Here is a 6,170-nt window from a genome sequence, read left to right on the forward strand (position 1 = left end):
CCTCACCCCCGCCATCTGACACAGCCCCCCCCCACCGTTACCTGCCAAGCACCGCGTTTTCCTTTCCCAGTGTTTTTTCTCCCAAGAATTCCATGGGGAGTGACACAGACTCCTATCTCTGCCTTCGGGGTGCCTCATCTTCATCCCTGTAATTTCTTCCCCTTAGTAGCACATGTCACTTAATAACTGCACGGAGTGTTGAAAGTGATTTATAGTTACAGGCAAGAACTAAACGTCCTTTCTTCTCCTCACAGAATTTGTATCAACGCACGACTTGTGTTTTATCCTGTGTTTCCTCAATGCCCAAGCAATGCATTAACAGCAAATCACTTGGAAATCAAAGAGATTTGGTACAGGATCAGACTTACCATGGTACACTCCCCCCCAGGGCAGTCCACACAGAGGAGTGGGTCCTACCAGCACAGCTCTGAGGCTTCACCAGGACTTGGCAGCCCAGGGCTGCTCCTGGCTCAACGCTTCTCATTTGCCCTCTGCCTTCCAGTGGCAAAACTACATCAGTGCAGGACAACTGTGGGCTTAGAAGGGTGAATAACTTCACAGAAAACGTAAATGGCAGCTTAGTGTGCCTAGTGCTACTCATAATAGCCTCCTGCTTGCAAGAACAGTCTTTCTCCTGGCAAGGCCAATTAGCAAACATAAATATTGCAGTTTGAAAAAAATCCAAAGCTTGTTGCCAGAAGTTGTTCAAAACTTGCAAACAGACTGAATTAGCGGTCATGGTTAAAAGAAATACTTTTTTTGGTGGCTGGGTTTGAGTAGCTGATCCTGTATGTTAGTCTATAGAACCCCTCACTCTTTTCACTACAATGACCTTTTTGTTGGTTAATTTCCTAAGTAATTTTTGTCTCACTGTGCATAGATCAAGAAGTATTTGTCCTTAACTCCAGCAGGGAAGAAACCTTTTTCTTCAAAGTGGAGCCATCTGGTCTCAGATTGTATTCAATAACTGCTGCTGTATCAAATGATTTTTCCTTATTACCAATCCCATTGCCATTACATATCACAGAATGCCATATTGGAAGGGACCTCAAGGATCATCTGGTCCAACTTTTCTAGGTAGGAACATGGTTTAGGTGACATGGCCCAGCACCTTGTAAAGTCCTAAAAGTGTCCAGTGTTGGAGAATCCAGCACTTCCCAGGGGATATTATTCCAACATCTGACTGTTCTCATAGTGATTTTTTTTTTTTTTCTGGTGTCCAGTTGGGATGTCCCCAGGAGTATCTTGCACCCATTACCCACTTCCCATCTACTTGTGTCTGCTTTAAGATAGTTGCTTCCCCCTCCAGCAAAACCAAGGACCTATAGGGCTTGTCAATTCACCTATAGGTAATTTCAAGATAGTTCATGTTGTGGTGACTTCATTGGTTTTGTGCTTTCAAGCCTTATATACAATCTATCTATTGATGCTAAATAGGATACAAACAGGTCTAGTTCTGTCTTCTGAGGGCCAATCTTGTACACTCATATTTTCCTTTTGTTATGACTGAAGCAGGAGTTTTCCTTCTGTCTGAAAAAGGTAAGCTGAAGCAAAATTAAACAGAAAGACAAATGAATCACTTCCCTTTTTAGAACAGGATGAGGATTTAAAAAAACAACAAGAAAACAAACTGCCAACCAACAAAGACTGTAAAAAACCCAAATCCCAGAAGGATATTTTGGTAGTAACCTTGCCGGTGCAGCTACTAACTGAAATGTTTTCTAACAAAAGTGCATTTTCTTAAACAATATGTGACAGTTAACTCACAAAGACTTGGGCACTGTGAGCAAGGTTTGGTGAGCAATTACTTTTGGCCGCACTGGTTTGATAATTCTGCTTTGCTTCAACTTCAGCAAAAAAATCAGAAAGGACTTCCTAAAGTCTGGCAGGGAGGTGATAACATTGGAGTGGCTGGAGCTGGAAGTGTTCAAGGCCAGGTTGGATGGGGCCTTGTGCAACCTGGCCTAGTAGGAGGTCTCCCTGCCCATGGCAGGGGGTTGGAACTAGATAATCTTTAAGGTCCCTTGCAACACAAACCATTCTGTGATTCTATGATTCTATGAAAATACCTCCTTGGTGTTACAGTTTGTCAAGGGAAAGGAAACTCAGTTGCAGTCTCATGACCCATCCTCTTGTCCAGGGAAAATAATTCTCAATGGTGCTTCTGTAGCCACTTATTGCTAGGCAGAAGACCAGTTCCAAGGAAAAGCTCCAACTCAAATCAAATGTCCCACCATTTTCTGCACAACCATTGTCTGCTTTTGATGGGAAAAGCTACTTCATGACAATAGAAATGCTCTTAGTTCATTAGGTTATGCTTTGAAGCAGCTTTTCTCATGTTCTCTTTTATTCTAATCTTTCTATTCTAATCTTTCAGGTTCTTGGGTTATTTTTTGTTTAATGTTACCATCACTTTTACAGGAGAGATGTGTGCAGCATCGCTAGTGAGGACCAGGAGTAGGGTGCCAAATAGGGGTGTCCTATGAGTCGGTTGGTGGCTGAAGTGTTGCCCAGTGCACATGTGAGCAGAAACTCATGCCAGCACTTCTCAAAGTGATTGCACTTCTATGTGTATTCATGGGCTTATGTTTCCTCTGCTAGTGGTAGATGATTTACAGGAGCACAGAGAAGAGGCTGCTCTCTGGCAGGCAATTCAAATGCTGCGTGACCTTGCTTTTTGAAGGGACATTTACCCTTTGAATTTCATTTACCTGTATGGCTTTCAAGTCAGCTATCATACACGAATGGTAGAGCCCCAAAAGCCCTATTTTGGCTTCCCACCTTCCCCTACTTAATTTTTGCTATTTTGGCTACCCTCATCTCCTGTTCCTCCACAAAACTGGCTCCTATCTATCACACCTGTGAAAAGAATACAAGCAGTAGAAAGTTTAACAAGACTTCTACCAGAGTTTTCTTACAAGTTATGTGCTCAGAGGTCCCACTGTCATTACTGCAGCCCTCGGCTTCCCTAAGTTTGAGCTGTGAATCTACTCCTTACAGCTGGAAGAGCATTGGCAAAAGCACTTCCGGCCAAGTGTTGACAATATGCCTTTCATTCAAATTTGGGAACAACATATGACTGATACTGCAAGGACTTCCATCTCCTAAGATCATTAATGAAGTGCCTTCTGAAAAAGAAATACTGCAAACCTGTCAAAATGCTTACGTGATTGCTTTGTGTTAAAATACCTGGTGCCTTCAAGGGTATCTTTGGGACATGCAGTATACATTTCCTCCTAAAACCAATGTTACAAGGAGAGGCAGCTCTGCAAAACTGCATCAATACCTTGAAACTTGTTTGCTGAGCACCCTTCCACCCTACCGACACACTGTGGCCCCAGCGGTAGAAAAGGGACCAGTTTGTCACCAATGTGTGTGGCAGAGCTCATCATGTCCTCCTAAGCAAATGTCATAGCAAAGCCATTCCCACTCCTGAGAAGTCAGAGCCGTGTGGACATGCTGCATGAGTTCTGGTGGTGGCTTTTTGTATGTTATGTCCTGTGAAGCCTAATTGAGCTAAGGAAAAAGCACCAAGAGGCATTATGGGGAGACATGGGGAAAGAAACACCACAACCACTGCAGCTTTGCTCGTTGCAGATTTTATCACATAAAGTTTGCCACATAAACCACTCTAGGCTGTGTCAATACCTCCTGTGCAGCCAAGGGATGAGGAGGGTGCTGACGTGATGGCGAGATGGATTCAAACCACTCACCACTGTGTGAAGAGGCAGGGTGCAGGACTTGAGCTCATGAGCTACACTTCCAGCTGCTTCCAGAGCTGCTCCTGCCGGCTAGAGCTGCACATGGCCTCTGCTCAGCTGTAGCAAGGACATCCTTACAGGATGACTTTTTTGGCCATCCTCTTTTCCAAGCATCCCTCTAGCTAGTGAACTGCAACTGTCCTGAAGAGTTTCTAGGGAAAAAGGAATTCTGCAATTCAGAGCCAGAAGACAGGGCCTGACTAACTGGCTGGCCTTTTTTCCCCCTGGGCAGGATATTGAGTGTCCTTGACATTTGTCCCATACAAACCACAAATGACACTGTCTCAGCTGAGGGGAATAAAAGTATTTCACCTCTCTGCAGGCAACAAGTCTTTTGTTAAAAGTCCCTTCAATTTTAGACATGGTGATTAATTTCTGTCAGCTCATGGAAAGCATCTCTGTCAGACCATCAAGCTCAGACCATGCCCTGAGCCACCATCCACTTCAGTTACTGTTTCAGATCCATAAAGGATGCAACCATGGTGGTTTCTCCAAACAAAACCTGCCTTGGCCTCAATGAGATAGCCATGTCCCCTACAATCAGAGCAACATCAAGTACCTGCTGAACACATCAGTTTACCTAAAATAACCCCCATAATTTGTCCTTCCTACTGTCCTGTGTGGAATTGATCTTCAAAAACACAACTAAGAGCTTAAGGGACCCATTTATGGTTAAAGGCACTTTTCTGACAGCCTGATCTGTTGACCTGAAACAATTGTGCTATCAGAGGGATACTCAGAAAGCAATGTCCAGATGGGACCACCTTCCCAAAAAGCCCTTTTTTTTTTTTTTTTTCCATAAAGATTTGGAACAGCAGCACCATGATTCTGGAATTAAGTTAACATTTTTAATAGAGAAAATATAAACTAACAAGAGAAACAACAGAAATGAGATGGCTCATCCCCAACTCCTGGTCATTGCACCTTCCCAGGGAATTCTGCTCCTGCTGATGCTATGCAGGGACTGTGGTCTGCTCTGTCCATGTGTTGAGGTCCTTCAGGAGCTCCTTATTTCCCTGCCTACAGCTTTTCCAGCTGCTCCAAGCTCTTTCAAGCTCTACCTGCTGAAAGTGCATGACGACTTCACTGCACTAGGGCTCCAGCCAGCTGTCTCCAGCACTTGTAGGCCAAGCCATATTCAGAAATTGGGGGGTGCTTGAGACAGCCTACTGACTCTAGCGTGTGGGTGAGATTGGGGAAGATGAACCAACACAGCAGTTGTCCTGCCAGTCTGACTTTATGAAGGTTGCTGCCATGCTGCCCATTTCAAATAATTAAATGTGCTATGAATCTGGTGCTTGGAAGCTCCAGTTTTGCACTCACTGACTCCTCTACCAACTCCTTCTCTGCTATATTATTTTGTTTGGCAGAAGCCAAGCAGTCATATTCTGAACCTGAAGGTGCTCCCAACACTTTTCTTTAACAGTTTGATCCCTAGGGATCCAGTTCGCCTCCTGTAAGATGGTTAATTGATTTGACTCCAGGATTTAGTATGTACTCCCACTTCAGTCTGGCACAAGTCCTTCTGCTATATCTGTGCCCTTTGTACCTCCATACTACTGCCCCACCAAACCCCTTCCTCCCTACTGTTCTATGTCTGAGTGTGCTGGTTCCTTAGACTCCCAGGATTTGTGCAGAAGCACACAAATAATCCCACTAGCTTTATTTCCTTGTAGCCTGATGGCAACATTTCTCAAAAGTTTGTCCAGAGAGCTCCTGCTGCTCCTGGCCAGCTGGCCACCCTGCACTTCATATGTGGCTGTCAGCCTCCCTTGTGTCTCCAGAGGGGCTGCCAAGCAACCTCTGATCTCACCGAGTGTATCAAGATAAGGAAAAGACCCGTTTTCAAGGTATTTAGACCACATTACTATTTATTTTTCTCATGTGGCACCTTCCCAAGAAGCAGGAGAGCTTCACAGTTTTTCAGTGAAACCACTGTTGCAAATGTAAATCCATGGGCACAAAGCATGGCTGTGTGGGTATTAGTTGCTTGCCTGCGTGCATCAGACACAACTCAGCATCCTGTGCAGGAACAGGGGTGTTCCTTCTCACTATCCACTTCATCCTGTCAGACAGGGGTGCCCCATGCCAGGTTCACCACATGGGCAAGATGCATCAGCAAATGTGTCAGTGGGAGCTGCCTCAGCTCCCCAGCCTGCTGACCTTCTAAGCCGTCTTACTTCGAACCAGTTGAACTACTTGTGCTACTTTGATTTGCCATGAGGTTGCTATTGGTGGACAGGAGCACCTGAAAATTCCCAGTCTCGCCTCAAAACAGAGCCGAAAGCCCTCCTCATCTTTCTTTGGTAAAACAAGGCGGGCTTGTCTTTTGATCATCAAAGTTTTCCTCTTTGAAAAGAGGAGGAGCCGTCTAGCCACATAGCCACAGGTTCATTGATTCCCTACCCA

Source organism: Chaetura pelagica, unplaced genomic scaffold (assembly GCF_000747805.2).
Source record: "Chaetura pelagica isolate M959 unplaced genomic scaffold, ChaPel_1.0 scaffold221, whole genome shotgun sequence".
Lineage (NCBI taxonomy): Eukaryota > Metazoa > Chordata > Aves > Apodiformes > Apodidae > Chaetura > Chaetura pelagica.